Source organism: Pinus tabuliformis, chromosome 5_2 (genome assembly GCF_031772625.1).
Source record: "Pinus tabuliformis cultivar Carrire ecotype Pingquan chromosome 5_2, CPIR1, whole genome shotgun sequence".
Lineage (NCBI taxonomy): Eukaryota > Viridiplantae > Streptophyta > Pinopsida > Pinales > Pinaceae > Pinus > Pinus tabuliformis.
The window spans coordinates 47412749-47431183 of record NC_142306.1 but is presented as its reverse complement, the minus strand read 5'-3'; the positions used below and the strand labels follow the sequence as shown (position 1 = coordinate 47431183).

The 18435-nt window shown below is 39.7% G+C and overlaps 1 pseudogene; it reads left to right on the top strand.

Annotated features, from left to right (window-relative positions):
- The first annotated feature begins 17727 nt into the window (after positions 1-17727).
- Positions 17728-18361, top strand: LOC149157519 (pyrophosphate-energized vacuolar membrane proton pump 1 pseudogene; annotated as a pseudogene).
- The last annotated feature ends 74 nt before the right edge of the window (positions 18362-18435 follow it).

Genomic DNA, 18435 nt, shown 5'->3' with positions numbered 1-18435 from the left:
GCTATGGGATGATGGGGATGTGTTCCCATCATTTTCTTTCCTTGACGATTTTGACAATGTCTCAGACGAATCTAACACCTTTGAGCATTCTTCTTTAGTGTATCTTGAGCCTGCAAATTGAGATCTCTGTATAAGATCTAAAGGTTGAGTTATGCCTTGGTTATTAACACCAAGTTCTTTTTCCTCATCGTGCCTCATCCTTGTAAGGAGCCTCATGTTTGTCCCTGTAATTGGGATCTCCAAATCTCCAACAAACATCATACTATGTGAAGATGAAACTGAAAGGAAATCAACATCTTTTACCTCCTCTTTCGATTTGGAAAGAACTGATGAGGGTTTCTCATCATTCGTTGTTGGTGGTTCACTACCTATCTCGACGCATTCCCCAACTCCTTTCCTGACATACCAAAGTCTTGCTTGGCGGGGTAATTCCTCTACTTTGATGGGGTTGAAAATGCCTTGGCCATTAACGCCCAAGCCTTTTCCTTCATAACCCTTTTTCTTCAACAATTTGGAGCCAATTCCTGTGGTATGATTTTCAAAAGTAGCGAAACCATCATCAGGAAACATACATGAAGATGGAGAACTACTTTTTACCTCACATGGGTCACGCTGCAACTTTTCCAAGGCATCATCCTTTGCTTGTAGCTGTCTCAGCAAACTTTGTGTCTCCTCTTTCTCTTCATGTAGAAGTGTCTTCAATTCAGTGTTCTCGGTTTGAAGATTATGTTTGTTGTGCTTCATTTCTTCTAGGTCCTCTTCCATGTCTTACAACTGAAGCTGCAATCGCTCCTTTTCCTCCGTCTCTTTCTATAGAGTTTCATACATGATTCCCACTCTTTTGGAAATGTTGAGCCAAGATTTAGGTTGGATGGCCCAAGGACCTCTTTCTCTTTCAGACAATTTACATAAGATGTCAAGACATCCAGAAATCTTCTCTTAAATTATGATCCGGATAAGAAGACGAAGGAAAAAGATCATCTCAATCATTTCTACCTACATTTATGAACGATGGAGGTGAGATATGATGATGTGGCCTACTGGATATTCCCTTATACATTCAAAGGTATAGTGGCATCATGGTACCATAGTCCGCCCGTCAATTCAATCCACATGAGGGAGTTTAAAAGTCTATTTCTTCAGAAGTTTTCTAATGACAAAAATATCGACATGCTTCTCAAAGAGATTGAAAGCATGAAAATGGGGGAAAATGAGAAAGTTAAATATTTTAATTATAGATTTAATCACATATCAAATAAATTCCTCCCAGCATGCAACCACACAATTTTATTACTAACAATTACTACACAACTGCCTTGCCCACTAGTATTTTCCAATTCATTAAGAGAGTTTCAAAGGCAACACTAGTACTAAAATTCTCATAAGAAATTATCATTGAGAAGTAATTGCACATGATTGGGTTCATTACGAGTGAGGAGGAATCAAAAAACTCTCAAGAGACTAGTAGGAAGTCACAACCTTCTTTTAGTAAGGCTAAAGAGAAGGAATCATCAAGAATCGAAAGCTTGACCAGGTTGGTGAGGATGCTCACCATTGAAATTTTAGAACTAAAGAAAATTTCAAGTGAGAATTCCACCAGTAGTAAGCCTCCCAAGTCCTTCCCTTTTTAAAGGAATAATAATAACATCAGTAATCATTCTACCAAGTATGTAGAAAATTTGAATGTTGTGTTGAAAATAAAAGGAATAGGCTTGGATAATTATTGTTATTTCCATCAGGAATATCATTCAGAAAAAAAATTCCCTTAATGGAATCATAACATGAACGCTCTAGTTGTACACATTGTAGATACTCCATTAGAAAATGAGCAGATAGAACCGGTAGAAGAATCAGAATAACCTGCGGAAGCTGGGGAAAGAAAAAGTGTTGGACATGTAGTGAATGCATATCATTGTATCTACAACGATGATAAGAAGGATGTTGAAGAACCACCATAGTATGATCCCCCTCAGAATTAAAATGGTTGATACAGTCTAAGGAGTAAAGGATTCATCTCTGAATAGGAATAGAAAAGATAGAAGTTAAAATAGAATTTGCTAAGAATAATCTCACCATTGTTCAAACCTACTCAGAACGCACAAGGTAATCCTGGAGAGGAACCTAATTCCAAGAACACTTCCTCGAGTAACAAGGGTAAGTCCATCACTCCAGAAGTGTCGAATAAATCCACTCCTCTAGACACTTCATCATTTCCTGCTATTGGTGAAACAATTGATTATAATATTGTGGAAGTTATGAATAAAATTGGAGCCAACATTTCCATCTATGATCTCATGAAGATTGTAGGCTAGCATGAACTCATTGTCCTGAATTTTTCACAACCTTCGACAAGTGGTAAAGCTTCCTCCCCTCAAAAGGTTTCAGGTAACTCTTCTGGTCCTCTTGAATATGTAGTGAATTCTTTAACACTAGAAACTAACACTCTCTTCCCACCTCTTTTGTTAACGTTTGAATTTTTTCATTATAATGTCCATAATTGTTTAATAGACACTAGTGCATCCATGAATGTCATGCCATTATCTGTAGCAAATAAAATTAATGCAAAATGGGGGAAAACCAATGCAAATATTGTTTATATGTACAGGTTTCTTGTCTAGGCTATTGGTGAGCTTAAGAATGTGCTTATCATGTTATCAAAAGATTCTTGAGTTTACCAATGTATAAATATCGTAATTGTGGACATACCAGAAGCCTGTGGTGTATTACTTAGTAGAGACTGGTCTAGAAAATTATAGGAATATTTTGAAACATATTGGTCACATTTGTGGCTTCCATATAAGGGCAGGAATAATCATATTTGAGTGGACCATGAGTCATACATGAAATACACTATGACACCACTTGAAGGCCACAATGAGCCTCTTGCTTTTTCCTATTTAATTTTTTGGAATTTCCTCCTTGAAACCAACCTCGGGTGCTATTAGGTGCAACCATCACCTGTTCCACCAAATACACAGCTGGAACTCCTTCCTTGTTCTCTAGCTGGTGCAAATGAAACATCTAATATAGATGTACATAATAATATTAATAATAGTAGTAGTAGTAATAAAATCATACGAAGTAGCTCAGTAGCTCATAATGTTTAGACTTTATATTTTGATGGCTCAAAGACATCAGATGGTTCCAGAGAAGGTTGTTTTCTTACAGACCCATGAAATAAGAAGCATATCTTCTCATTCCAGCTATAGTTAGAGTGTACCAATAACACTACTGAATGTGAAGTGCTTGTACTCCTATTAAATAAATCTATTGACTTGAAGGTAGAAATTTTGAAGGTAATCGGTGACTTAGAGGTGGTCACTCGTCAGGTATGAGATAATTTTTCACCACATCTTTGATAATGAAAATTTAATTTTCATTGTTAAAGCTTTATGGATTTGCATTAGAGAACGAGATTGTTTTAAAGCATGCATCTAATTATTATCCCCATGGAAATGGTTCGACTAAATCTACGAACAAGAATCGTATTTATGTAATCAAGAAAACCATTTTCTTTGGACAAAAGAAATGGAATACTGCTTTGACTAATTCTCTTTGGGATGACCATGTTACCCTGAATCCTTCCCTAAGAACCTCACCATACTTCCTAGTTTATGGAAAAGAAGTTATCTTTCCCTCGAACTTGAATGTTCGAGCCTTTCAACTCTTTCAATAGTCACAAGGTAAACATTTCCTACTAGTTCAAAGTAGGATAGATATGTTACTCAAACTTAAGGAAGAAAGGTGAAAGGCCAAATACTAATTTTCCATGCATCAAAATCGTGTAAAATGTTGGTTTGACAGAAAATCTGCAGGGGCAAAAAGAATTGATTTGGGTGACCTAGTATTGAAGTGAGATAAACCCCATGAAGACAAAGGTAAACACAGAAAGTTCCAACCATTTTGGACTGGACCATCAATATTGAAGAGAAGATTGGTCATAACACTTTCAAGATGAAATATTTAGACAAGAGGATTGACCCCCTTCTCGTAAATGGTCAAGACTTGAAACATTATTTCCAATAGAAACTACGAGCTCCACTTCCTATACATATTGTTTTGAGCCTCTTATTTTATTTTCTTTTCCTTTTCTTTGTGTTCATTGTTTGTCCGGTATGTAAGTCATGTTTTTTCGAGTCTTGTTGGGTGGCCGTCAATGTACACAATTAAGACCCTTGTGTAAAGTCATGGCTCAAAATCATTGTGGTGCAATGAAAGAGAAGTGTGACAACCATAATACTTGGCTTTTTGTTGTTCTCCTTATTTGTTTGGAAAAATGCCATAGGTTGAGCTAAGGCCAGATTGAATATATGATTCATCCAATAGGATAAATTTGAGTGACCCTATAAGATATGTGATTATGCTAGTATTTAAACCGATAAACTTGGTTCTAACCTACTTGTGTGTTAACACTTGTCCAATCTAGTAGAGAAGGGATAAAGGGAAAATCTAAAGCCAACAAACCAATTTCAGAGGTCTCAAAATACTTCTTTGAAGGGGAAACCTCCTCTGCTCTCAATAATTTGGGATCCCTCTTCCTCCCATTAAAAATAATAAGTGCCAATACACAGTTCTATTAAAATAAATAAATAAAGGGTGAAATAAGAGAAAGCATTCCTGCATAGAGAGATGAAGCAAGTGACTTCGTCGGGGTATTGTCTAGGCTCCTTGGTAGCGAAGAATTTTATGCTCTTGAGGTGACTTTGTCAGGGTATTGTCCATGCATGCTAGAAATGGAGAAACACCAAAGATGAAAACCTAATTCTCTAAATATCATTAAAAACACCACGCATATTACCCATTCCTAGATGGAAAAAAATTGTGATATGGTGTATCTATCTATGTGTTCAACCAAGTAGAGAAAAAGTGAAGATGTTATGTATAAAACCAAGTCGAAAGGGGGAAACCAAGGAAATCAATACTTCTTGAAGGTTTGACTCTTAGTCGCAAGTTATTCCCAGACAAAGAAGTTGAAATCCCGAGTGTGTCACCAAGTGTTGTCGGTGCTACAACACCCTCCAAAATTTCATTACATTCGAATTTTGGAGCCTACTATCATTGTCAAGTCTAGATTCTTTTTTATCTACAAATGTTGCATCATGTTGTTCTATGTTTTTCAACTATTTTTGAATGCTCTCAAGTGTCGTTGCATTGATCAGAACATCTTTTGGTTCATTCCATGGTAGTAACATCTTTGTTGTTGTAAAATGACACTTTTTAGTTGCATTCTCACACACTACACTCGATATACCTTGGGAATTTGTATAAAGTGGTGTTTTGATGTATATTCATTGTTGATCAAGCTTGTCTAACTTTTCTCAATGATTTGGTGTGTGCCTCACATGGTTTTATGTCTAGAAGTCATCATGTTCACCCCTTGCCCTATCATCCAGACATAGAAAAATGTTGGTTCAAAATGAACCCATTAATGCCAAAAGTGCATGAGCACACTTCGAAGCCTTGATGGGAAACCTTTCATTGTTCAGATGTGTGCCCTGCACCCTCCAAGGGTGCAGACCACACTCCTCAAGTTTGATTACCCTTCCTTGTTACGAACCACGCCCTCTAAAATGCCTAATTCTTCCTTGAGAGCACTCCTTCAACTCAAAGAAGTGTGCCCTCATTGAGCACATTGGCACAAACCAGAAGGCCCAAAGCTCAATGCTTCAGCCTTCCCTTATGTTCCATGTGCCATCCTGGATTCCTTGAGTACAAGAGCGCACCCTAAAGGCACGAAGCCTCATCCTTAAACCTTCAATAGTGCACCCAAACACCCTCCATAAGGCCTCTTGAGCACATGAGTGCACCCCAAAGGCACGAAGTCTTAGCCTTCAACCTTCAATAGTGCACCCTGCACCCTCCCTCTCTCCCTTGAGTGAACATCACACTTGGGAAGCTTGAAGCTTTCCCCTTTGCCCTTTGGACATATAACATGCACCCTGCATCGACTATCTTCTTCCTTTGGGTGTATGAGTGCATGCCAAAGCCTCAAAGCCTCTCCTCTTCATCCCTTAAACCTTTCAAAGTGTGCCCTTGCACATTGAAGCCTCGTTGACCCTTTTGAGTGCTCCAAAAAGACCTAAATATAAGATATGCATGGGTCATGGTAGAATAAGATATTTTCAAGCTGATAGTTACTCATCATGAGTGGTTGCATATACGGGTATTCCAAAAACACCATGGACAGCACACACGAGGAAGATTGGGCAAAGAGAGCAAGTAAAAGGAAGAATGGAAAGAGTGACGAATACACTTGAATATTGATGATCAAATCACCCTAAAGACTAAAATACTAAAGACCCTTTAGAGGATGCAAGTGCCATGAGCAAAATATGTCACCACTGAAGAAAAGACCACATCATCTATATTAGCGCTGGTGAAAATCCCATGTAATAAATGATAAAAACAATAACCATAGATGACTGGAACACTTATTCCAAGCTGAGTGTTGAGCAAGCCATCCTAGGGGGTGTTCATTTGATTATTTATGGCAAATGAAATGGCTAATGAATTAAAATAGAATTTTAGCACATTTATTTATGAAAATAATAGAAATTAGGTGAAAAAGGAGGTGAAATGTCACAAGTTGTATGTGAGGAGAAGAAAGAAGGAAAATAATGGAAAATGAAGACAATAGAGGCATCATTCATAAAAAGGATTCTGAGGATCAGTTGGTAACCTTTTGTCAGTTCAGTTTTGGAGCTCTCTCATTACTCTCTCTCTCTCTCATACTCTTGGATACTTAGACTTTTCTTGGAACACTCTTGGAGGGTGTGGCATACTTGGATTCTTGGAACAAGAAGGCAAAGGAAGAGAAGGAAATCACAAGAGGGCATCGGAATCAGCAGCTACATCAGATTTTCTTGCAGGTATCGAGTTGCAAGTATGACTTCTTCATTAGTTTTAGCATGCATGTGGTTTCTTGGTTATGATCTGTCATTGGCATGGAGGATGGTCGGGATTGATAGTGGATTGCCTAGCCTTGTCATTCCTAGATAGCTATGGTGATTGTGGGTTTACTTTCATTGCTTTGTTTTGTTTGGTTCTCATGTTTCTTAGCTTGGGTTGAGTTATTAGTCGTGGAAGCCCTAGTTGAACAAATTCTCTGGAAGACCTGTAGCAGCTTGGGTTGAGTTACTAGTCCTGGAAGCCCTGGTTGGAAAAATGCTCTGGAAGCCCTTGGTTGGTTGAGTTACTAGTCCTAGAAACCTTGGTTGGACAAACACTCTGGAAGCCCTGTATAAGTTGTGGGTTGAGTTACTAGTTCTGGAGGCCTCAGTTGGACAAACGCTCTAAAAGCCCTAGAATGCTTGGATGCAGACCAATCTGATGATGGTTTTTGGTGATGTCAGACCATGAGTTGGAATCAATATTTGATGGGTTGAGGTGGATGGCCTATGGAAGCCCTAGATGTGTTTAGATTGATGTGTTCTATGAGATCCTACATTCATGCTTAGAATATGGCACGAGGGTGAATGGCTGAAGAGAGATTTGGCTCATCCATTCTATGGTCGAGTGGAACGTGGTAGTACCATCTCCAGTTGGTTCATTGCATTCGTTAATGAGAAATCCATTCCCTTGATTTTCATGTGTAAAGGTACTGATGTATTTATGGATTTGATGGCTGATATGTTTGTTTTATTTCTGTTCCTATTATGTTGGTTATATGCACATTTTATGACAGCATCTATGTATGGCTCTCAGCATGTTTTTACTTGTATATGAATGGATGATGTGTCTATGACTTCATGGAAGATAATGCAACAAATTTCATGAGGGAAAAATTGTTCATAGCGATTCTCAGATAAGTATGAGATCCATACACTTAATTTTGTTATTTAGACCTGTAGGTTACATGTTGATGATATGTTTGATGAAATGCATGTCATGGCTATTGGGGGTTTTGTTATGATCTTGTTCATCTTATTTCTCTTTCATCCTTGTTTCCTTGGATCCTTACCAATTCTAAGTGATCATTCCATTCTGGGCAATGTCCCAAGCTCTGGGTCGAAAAAGGTGGCTCAAATCCTGAATGCTAGCGAAACAGAGCGTTAGTTTAGAGACTAACTCACCCGAGCAATGTCTGGGAAGCGTTATAATGTGCCTTGCCAGAATCTGGGGAACCTTATTCTGGAGAATAACTTGCTTGGGTAGTGTCTAGGGAGCGTTACCCTGTCCTAATTTTATCAAACAACAGTTGGACCAAGGGAAAGGTAGTCTAAGTGGTTGACTTATCTCCTGAAGGTTATTTGGATGATGTTGGATGACTGCGTGTGATGTTCCATCGATTCCATTTCCTTAAAGTCAACAAGGTGGTTGAATATTATCATAGTGGCCTCTCGTCGCATGTTTACCCTAGCTGGCCAGTTGCTTGGGTAGATGTGGGAGGAGGGTGTTACAGAGTGGTATCATAGCATGGTTCAACTCTCATACTAAATGGGTTGAATGTGTGTTTATCACCCATGCATGTTAGTTTCATGTGTGTCTCTTACACTTATATACTTGTTGCATTTGCTTGATGATGGATTAGGGTTGTAGTATGGTTATCATGGAGAATTTGATATTGATTTCATGACATATAATTGAAATGAGTATGTGATTGACTGTGTATGGATTATATGTCGTGTACATGTTGATTTAATGATACCTACTTACATCCTTGTATGTTAGGTTACATTTTTTGAATATTTTGATTACATGCATTAGACTTGTAGGTTGATTACAAGAATTGATTGATTATGTTTGATTACATGCGGTTATTTGTATCGGTAGTTGGTTTGGCATTGTTTATGCATACTGTTGGTTGCATATGGAAATGTATACGATGGAGAAATAGTGTTCCCATGCATGAGGTCATAGCATGCATTGTTGATATGACCTTGCAGTGGTGACTAGACCCTAGTTAGGAGTGATGTTTATGAATTGATACATTTACTTGCGTATGTCGATATGTTGTTATTATTATGTTATACATGTATCACGCTGATTTGGTAATCTTGCAGACAAGTGTCCTTCCCGAGATATCCTAAGGTACTTTGGTTTATTGTGATTTGGTTTATTTTACATATTATGCCTTGCAAGAAGAAATATCAAATGGCTAGCATGATGGTTGACTATAGAGACTCTCCCTACGAATCTAAAGAACAATATGGTGTTGGGAACCCCTCTGACTTGGAAGTTACATTGAGAATTTTAAAGGAGGAGATAAGGAGTTGTAAGCTAGATAACGACAAAATCATACAGTCATAGGAAAAGTTAGTAGAGGTGAATGCAGTAATACTTTAGATCTTGTCGGATTTACAGCGACAAGGACCAAAACAGATCAATCATGGGCAAGAAGATAAAACTAATGGGGCATATGGCAAAAAATCGCATGGCGGTCACTGATCAGATAGAGAGGACACAATCTGGGATGGCAGATTGTTGGAAACTCTGGAGAGAAGAATGGATAGAAACAAGTATGATTCTAGTTCTGATTCAGATAGGCACTACAATCGTCATCGATACCATCCTTAATAGAGGAGTGATAGGGGGTATTTTCCGGATGAATTTAAGAAGGAAAAGACACCTACTTTTGATGGAGAGATAAAGAGATCATAGGATGCATAGGCATGGTTTCTTGGCATGGGGAAATTCTTTAGGTTGCATGATTATTTAGAGAACATGAAAGCTAGAGTATTCAAGAAGAATTATTTGTCTTAAAGGTATTTTGATGACAGAGCAAAAGAATTTTATGAACTAAAGATGGGATCCACGACAGATGATGAGTACACCAGTAAGTTTTTGGAACTGTTGAGGTATGTGCCTTACCTCAAAGAGGAGAAAGCTAAGATTTAGAGATTTTTTACTGGGTTACCAGTTGCATTCAAATATAGGATTGAATTCAATGAGCCTTGATCATCGGAGGAGGCCATTTGGAAGCTAAATCGTTGCTATGATAAATCAAAGCACATAATTAAGACTAAGCCAGTCTGGAGAGGCAATGAAAGGAACAAAGAAAAATGGGATAAAAAGTGGTTAAGGCCACAGAGTACAGATAACAAGGAGAAAGTTGCACCACCTAAGATAGAGGACAGGGACATAGAGTTTAAGAGAAGAACAAGGATGGAGGCCGGAAGCCCCTAGAGTGTTGGACTTATGGCAAAGACCATCGTAGGAGGTATTTTCTGTAGCATCAGGGTGGTAGACCCCAAATATACAGTGCACATGAGGTGCAAAATGTTGGCGATGTTGGCCAGAGCATTCCTTGTATCTACGCAACCGCGAACAATAGGCAGGTAGAACACCAAGCATCTATCGTTGAGATGGATGGTAAGCTTTGTGATCAAGTTATTTCTATTTTGATTGACCCTGGATCTAATTATAGCTATGTTAGTCTTGACTTGGTGGATAGGTGTGGTTTGAGTAAGGAATTTCATGCAGAGTATTGGTTAGTCCAGTTAGCTACAAGGACGAAGAAGCGATTTCATCATTGGGTAAGAGCTTGCACATTTGAATGTTTTACCATTGGGTTCATATAGCACATTAAATTGGATTACTTAAATGGTATGCCTACCACAACACATTTGAATTTTTTACCATTGGGTTCATACAGTATGTTGTTGGGCATGGATTGGTTGTATGTACATAGAACCAAGGTTGAATGATATGACAAAGCTATTGAATTTGTTGATGACAATGGGGAACCAAGAGTTTTGCAAGGTAAGAGGAAATCGACATCAGTTAGGATGGTGAAATCTATGCAAGAAAAGTGTAGCCATAGGAAAGGGTGCAAGCTATTTGTAGTGCATATTTCTAGTGATAAGGGTAAGGAGGTTGAGGATGCAGATGTGTTGAACAAGTGCCCTGTTTTACAACAGTTCGAGGATGTATTTCCTGACAACATTATGGAGTTTCCACCTCATACGAAGGTAAATTTTTCTATTGAGTTAGTGCCAGGGGTAGCTCCAGCATCAAAATAATCTTACAAAATGAGCACACCTAAGTTAGTTGAGTTAAATTTGCAACTAAAGGAGATGTTGGACAAAGGATACATTAGGCTAAGTGTATCACCTTGGGGCGCACCAGTCTTATTTGTGAGAAAGAAAGATGGTACCCTTAGATTATGTATTGACTACAAGAAGATGAACAAAGTTACTATCAAGACAATATACCCTTTGCCGAGGATTGATGACTTGTTTGATCAGTTGAAGGGAGTAGCAGTGTTCTCGAAGATTGACTTCAAATACCGATGCCATTAGGTGTGCCTCAAAGAGGAGGACATATACAAGACTACGTTCAGGACCAGGTATGGGCATAATGAGTTTTTTGTTGTTCCATTTGTCTTAACTAATGCTCCAGCTACATTCATGTGTTTAATGAATGGTGTGTTGCATCCATATTTGGATAAGTTTGTTATTGTGTTCATTGATGATATAATGGTATATTCTAAAAATGAGGAAGAGCATGCCGAGCATTTAGCAGCAGTATTGAGGTTGTTGAGAGAGCATCAGTTGTATGCTAAGCTCAGCAAGTGTAGTTTCTTTCAGATTGAGGTGCGCTAATTGGCATATGTTGTCTCCAAGGAAGGTATTGTAGTAGATCCAGAGAAGATAAGGGCCATCATGGAGTGGGTAGCTCCTAATAATGTGGATGAGGTGATATCTTTCATGGGTCTGTGATGAGCCCCAACAATGTACAATTATTTGGGCTCATTCAACTTCCTAATTTGACTTAATCCACCATTCTCATTTGTTTATTGCATGTTTTTGATTATTTTTATGTTAATAGAGTGAATTTGGTTAGTCATTATGCCAACAAGTCTAATGGGTGCTTTGTGTAGCCTTGTTGGTCAACTTGGAGACAAAATTGAAGGTCTTAATGAGCACTTGGCAGCCAAATTCGTGGGAGAACAAGCCAGAGGATTTGTAGGAAGGTGTCCCCCTCATTTATGGACCCTTACCTCGAATTCTCCACCATCAGCTCGGAGTTCAAAGGCCACCAAATCAATGAGCACAAGGGCAGCCAAGCAAGTCAAGTTGGACTGCTGTTAACTCCAAGTCTTGGGCAGCCAAGTCCCTAACTTTTAGGAGGACTGTTGGGTCCTCAAATTGTATAAATAAAAAGGCTTGGGGCCTCATTTTGGTTAGCTAGTGGTTGGTCATTTTTGGTAGCTAGTTGGTAGTCATTTTTGTAGCTAGTTAGTCATTTTGTTTTAGCCATTAGTTAGCTATTTTGTAATTCGATTTTTATGCAATAGACTAGCTTTGCTTTCAGCTCATGCTTAAGCTCTCCTTATGGACAGTTTTGATGTACTTTTCATTTCTTGATTAATAAAGATGGATCCAGCTTTGCACCAGCTCTAAATCTCTCTTGGGAGGCTATAGTTCTTGGTGTTGGGCCCATCTCAAGCGCCCAGTACCTCCCTTGTTTATATTTATGTGTCTTTGTTGCATTCTCATAATAAAAATCTGCTCTTTAGATCTTGCTTTGTTATGGTAGTTGGTTTTGATGGGTAACGTAGCTTTTTATGCTTAGAATCGATTGGTAGGAGTTTGTTATGCATCTAGATCTTTTGGAATGCTCTTTCTCACGTGAAGTACATGGTTCTCTTTCCAAACAAAGCTGTTGTTCATTTATTTCATTGACAATTAGATTAAGTTAGCTAGGACTTGGGTTGTTTGCAAGAATTCATTGATTCGTTTAAATGAGCATTGTGCAGGGCATCTCTATCATCTTCATCACCTCCTCAAGTTCTATTTAACCTCTGTCTCACTCATTTACCCTCCAAACCTCTCATTTCCCACCTAGCTCCATCTCCTTCAACTTTCGTTGACATAGCCCTTTATCTTCCAACCTACTCCCTACACTCATTTCCTATCCTATTCCTCCACTTCTACAGCCATCACCAGCCTCATTCCTACCTTACACATCTCCCTCTACCATTCCATTACTCCTCCATCACTCCAAACACTCACGGTAAGTCATCCTGTAGCCATTTGTAAACATCCTGTAGAAAACAGAGTATCCTGTAGGATCCTCCACAGCCATCCTGTAGGAGGCCACTCTCTCGGTTGCTGAGCATCTGAATGCGAGGAACCTCTGTGGATGGATGCTAAGGATCCCTAGGGACCTCTCCTAGCCTCCCCAACCTGTCCCACGCTTTCCTTCCTTCTCCATCCCATCTGCACAACTAAACCCTAGTTAGCACAAGATCACAATCATTCCATTCACTTAAAGGAAAAATACAAAAACATAACTTTCATGATGCAAGTAGTTTAGATCCATGCATTTTCACTTATTAGAGGTAATGACAGCATTGGTAGAAGTTGCATTTACATTCTTTGCATTGTAGAGGTTAGACTAGTTAAATTAGGGTTTCCTAGGTTTACATGTTTTGATTTGCTTTCAGTTCATTTTTGTCAAGTAAAGTAGCTTTCCTTTGAGATTAGCTTTCGTCCATCAATTAGCAAGCTTCTTCTGAGAGCCTATAGAAGTTGGCTTGAGCCCTAGCGGACTTGTGCCAGCTGACCAAGTGACAACTGCGACAAGAGCTAGTACTTGTGCATATAGCACCGCCGCTTCCAAGTTTGTACGAACTACCGGGTTGATAAAATTAAGAGACAGGAAGCCCCAGGAGTTGTAGCATTATTGCTACAATACTGGAGCTCACCATCTTTTTGGCGCCGTTGCCGGGGAAGCGGCAGAGTATTGGTGATTGTTGCTATTCTTCTATTTTCTACTACAACCTTCTGCTAAGTAGTGTATTTCATTTCCATTATGCAATTTCATTTATGCAAAAGTAGATTAGCATTTCTTGCTTTCATAGATTAGCATTTCCTGCTTTCCTAGAATAGCCTTTCAATTCCGCATTTCAATTCTGCAAGCGTAGATTAGTGTTTCAATTTCGCAAGCGTAGCCTAGCATTTCATTCTTGCAATTCCATTTGAGCAAAATAGATTAGTCCTTTCCTGCTTTCATTTCAATTTCGCAAGATAGTTAGTTGCAGTTCAATCTATTTCATGCCTTGTAGGAGTAGAGATAAGTTAGAAAAATGATTGCACAACACCCCCACTGCTTCACACAGCCAACGTTCTTCTTCGATGGCTGTGATGAAAGAACCCCTGGGTGGACATCAAGACATATCTGAAGAACCTCTAGGGGAGAAGAAGAAAGAAACATTCCTCTGAAGCAAATGGCTACAAGCAGAAATGTTGAGAGAAACATCTTGTCCAAGGATGAATTTGAAAATAAGATCAAAGATTTCAAGAGAGATATGAGGCAGTTTCTTGCCATGCAACTGGATACCTTGCGGATCCAAAAGAAGCAAGAAGAAGCCAAGAGGGCTTTGGCCATTTTTTTTCCTAGGTGCACTAGAAAGCATCCTTGGAACGAATGTCCAATGCACTCTCTAGAAGTGTGTTTCATCTGTGAAGAATACCATCCTACAGATCAGTGCCCTTCCTTGCCCAGAATCAAAGCTACATATCAAAGAGCCAAGGGAGCCACTGAATCACTCTGTTATATGAACCAAAGGAGGCCACATGGACCCGTACCCTACCAGCAGGTACTGCAAGGGACACCCGAGACCTATTATGACCCTTATCAAGCCACTTTCATGCCTTCTTGGGATCCCCCTGCTCATCCTGCCTGGTCTACACCTCCTCCTTGGTCATATTCTCCTTGTTCCTTCACAGATCCATACTATGCCCAACCGGTTGCTCATTCATTTCACTCTTATGCTCAGCCACAACCTCAGTGGAATGCACCTTATCAGGAGTGGAGGCCCCAGTATAACCCTCATCCTGCTCATTTTCCTCCACCACCTGCTCATCCACAACCATCGCCTCCTCCTCCACCAAGGCAACCCCAAATGCCTACCCAACCACAATGCCATCCATCTCCATCTCCATTTCACACCTCCACTCACCCACCAGTACCACCATTTCCAAATCCACACATTGGGGTAGCTCAACCCAATTTCAAAGATGAGGCACAACATGTGCAAATGATTCCTCGTGAGCTCAATGATGTTCACCAAAGCTCAGGAAAAGTAATGCAAAAAAGAGATCATCTTGAAAGCATTGAAGGACCAAAAGCAAAAGAAGATTCAAAAGAGGAGATCAAAGAACCATGGGCTGCACTTGATGAAGAAAAGAGATCAGAATCAGAGATCGAGAAAGTTTCCTCATGGTCACCATCAAATCCTCCATGTACTCAAGAGAAAGATCAGCAAAAAGAGGAAGATCAGAAGGTCATGATAGAAGGTGACATGAAGAATGATCCAAATCAGCAAGATGACCAAGGATATCAAAGCTATATTGAGATATGGTTTCAGAAGGTCACTAAGTTGCAGCAGCACTCTCCTCCTCAGCTATGTTTTGTACTCTCAAAGTCAGATCATTTTGTCTCTGAAAGTTGGATAGTTGTCCAAGCATGCATTTCGAGCCTTCACATCATTTTTTCTCTAATCTCGATGTGCACATGGCTCCATTGGAAGTATTCCTATACTTGAAAATGATTTTGTTTTTCAAGTAGGGTAGGGTAGAAAAAAAATGAAAAAAGAAAAAAAAGTAAAGAAAAGAAAAAAAAAAAAAAATGAAAAAAAGGAAAATAGAAATCTAAGGTGAAAACCTCCTCGGAGGCGCCTTAGATTGGCTCATTGATTGAAAACCTCCATGAGGCGGTCAATGGGTTGAAAAAAAAAAAAAAAAAAAAAGAGAAAAGAGAAAAAGATCTTTGGGTGAAAACCTCCCTTGGAGGCGCCCAAGGCAGGCAATTAGGGTGAAAACCTCCATGACGCGCCCTAGTTGTTTTTTGAAAAAAGAGAAAAAGAAAAAGAAAAATAAAGCTAATCTCCATTTCATGTTGTAGCAATGACATTGCAGGTTAAAGGAGGACGTTGCATGATAGGAGGAGCACTCAAATCAAAGACAAAGGAGTTTATGTGCCTTCTACAGGAAGTTTCGTATCTTCTACAGGAAGCTTACAAAAAAGCCAAATTGATCTCCAAAGAGGACCTGAAGGCTTGGAATATGTCCATGAGGCCTACACTCATCTATGTTTCCACTCCTCACCCCTTTTCCATCATTCTTTTCATGTCATTATGTGTCTTTCCTCAAAACTGTGTTTTCTACAGGATGCTCTATATTTCTACAGGAAACATCCTGTAGAACCTTTGGACGAGCCAAATTCAATCTCAAAAATGAATCTAATGGTGGGAATCTGTTGATTAGGCCTACAAGCACTTGTGTGTCCATCCCTTGCCTTCATCCATCATTTTTTTCCACCTCCTTGTGCCTCTCATTGTGCTTCTACAGGATCTTCCTGTAGAAATTGTGGGAAACTAGGCATGCATTTCAAAAAGTGGTTTGGCAAGCATGGTAGCTTCCTCAAAGGTTCAAGAGTCCTCCTGCAGTCTTCCAACTCATCCTCCATCATCTCCATACCTGCATCACAGCAAAATTCATTTTGTCATCCCATGCATGCACATGCAAAAAGCCTTGAAGCAAAGATACCTAGAGCCAAATTTGTTTTTGCCATAACTTGAAAACCATGCAACCATTTGACAAACCGTTTTATGGGGAATTGTACAAGGTTGATGACAACATGCCTGAGCAGTTTCATGCAATTCCGGTGCACGGTTTCCAAGGAATCAGCCTCCATCACCATCAGCCATTTTTGCATTTTCCCCATAACCGTGCATCCGTTTCAAAACCTGTTTCATGGGGAGATGCACATGGATGATAGTAGCCTACCCAAGCAGTTTCAACAGATTCAGATGCACGGTTTCCAAGAAATCGACCTCTGAATTCTTCAGCCATTTTCCATTTTTCTCGAAATCCGTGCATCCATTGATTACGAATTTTCTATGGGAGATGCATAATGATGGTAGGAACATGCCCACCAAGTTTCAGCTCAATCCGGTTTGCCGTTTGGGAGAAATGGCAAAAAGCAGTTCTGGTTTGGTGAAGATGCAGCAACAGCAGCTTGAATGTGCAAATCTGAACGTGGAAATGAACGTTTGTTGCATGCATCCGTCCAGAGGGCACCTGCACAAGAGAAAACAGCCATAAATCATCAATCAAGCTACCATACATGCAGCAAATGAAGATCAACACATGCATGCAGCAAGACGCTTCACGAGCAGCCGTTTGGCTTCAGGTACGTGACAAAACCGATTCCTCTGTTTACATGAATCTAATCTGAACATTGCATGAATGAATGAGATGGTTAGGATTAAAAAAATCGGTGGCCAGCTAACTAGCCACCCACATCTAGTTCAACAACACTTGGTGGGTGAATGAGACACGTGCGCTCAGCCATCTCAGGAAGGAAATTGAAAACGGGCAGTGGTGAATAGTTAAACTACAGCGTGCTTGATGGTAAGTGATTACAGGCAGAGGACTACAGTTCATAATTACACTGTAGTGGAGACAACAGTTGCATGGGCCAGCACACGTATGTGCCACCTCACTCCAAAAAAATCACGCAGAAATCCGAGCGCTCAGCTGTTGGTCAACTTGCACTTGCAACGTGATTCACTCGAAGTGTATTCAAATTCAGGTATTGCTTCCCTTTTTGCAAAGTTACGTACTCTGAAATGCGAGCTCATGCTGTGGAACTATTGTTTGTCTTGTCTCAAGATGGAGATAAACGAAAATTAGCAGAACATCTTGAAGAAAAATATATGAGATGGTTAGCAAAACTTATTTCAACATCTTCAAATTTGGTCTTGGCGGTTCTTCCATGGCTCTGTTTGGCAGCGTAGGTGGTGGTATGTGCACCAAAGCAGCAGATGTAGGTGCTGATCTTGTTGGCAAGGTTGAGAGGAACATTCCTGAAGACGATCCACGCAACCCAGCTGTCATTGCTGATAATGTTGGTGACAATGTTGGAGATATCGCTGGTATGGGATCAGATCTATTTGGGTCCTATGACTGAATCTTCTTGTGCAGCTCTGGTTGTTGCATCCATATCATCATTTGAAAACTCTCATGATCTTACTGCCATGTGTTATCCCTTACTTATTAGTTCAATGGGTATCATTGCTTGCTTAATCACAACTCTGTTTGCAACTAACATATTTGAGATCAAGGCTGTGAAGGAAATTGAGCCTGCATTGAAAAAGCAACGTATTATCTCCATAGTAGTGATGACTATTGGCACTGCTGCTGTAAGCCTAGTTGCATTGCCTTCATCCTTCACTATCTTCAATTTTGGTGCCCAGAAGGTTGTAAAGAACTGGGAGCTTTTCTTCTGTGGTGCTATTGGTTTGTGGTCTGGCCTTGTTATTGGTTTTGTCACTGAATACTGCACTAGTAATGCTTACAGCCCTGTCCAAGATGTTGCCGATTCATGCAGGACTGGAAGCAGCAACTAATGTTATATTTGGGTTGGCTGTGGGATACAAATCTGTTATTATATTTGCTATTGCAGTAAGCATTTTATGAAGCA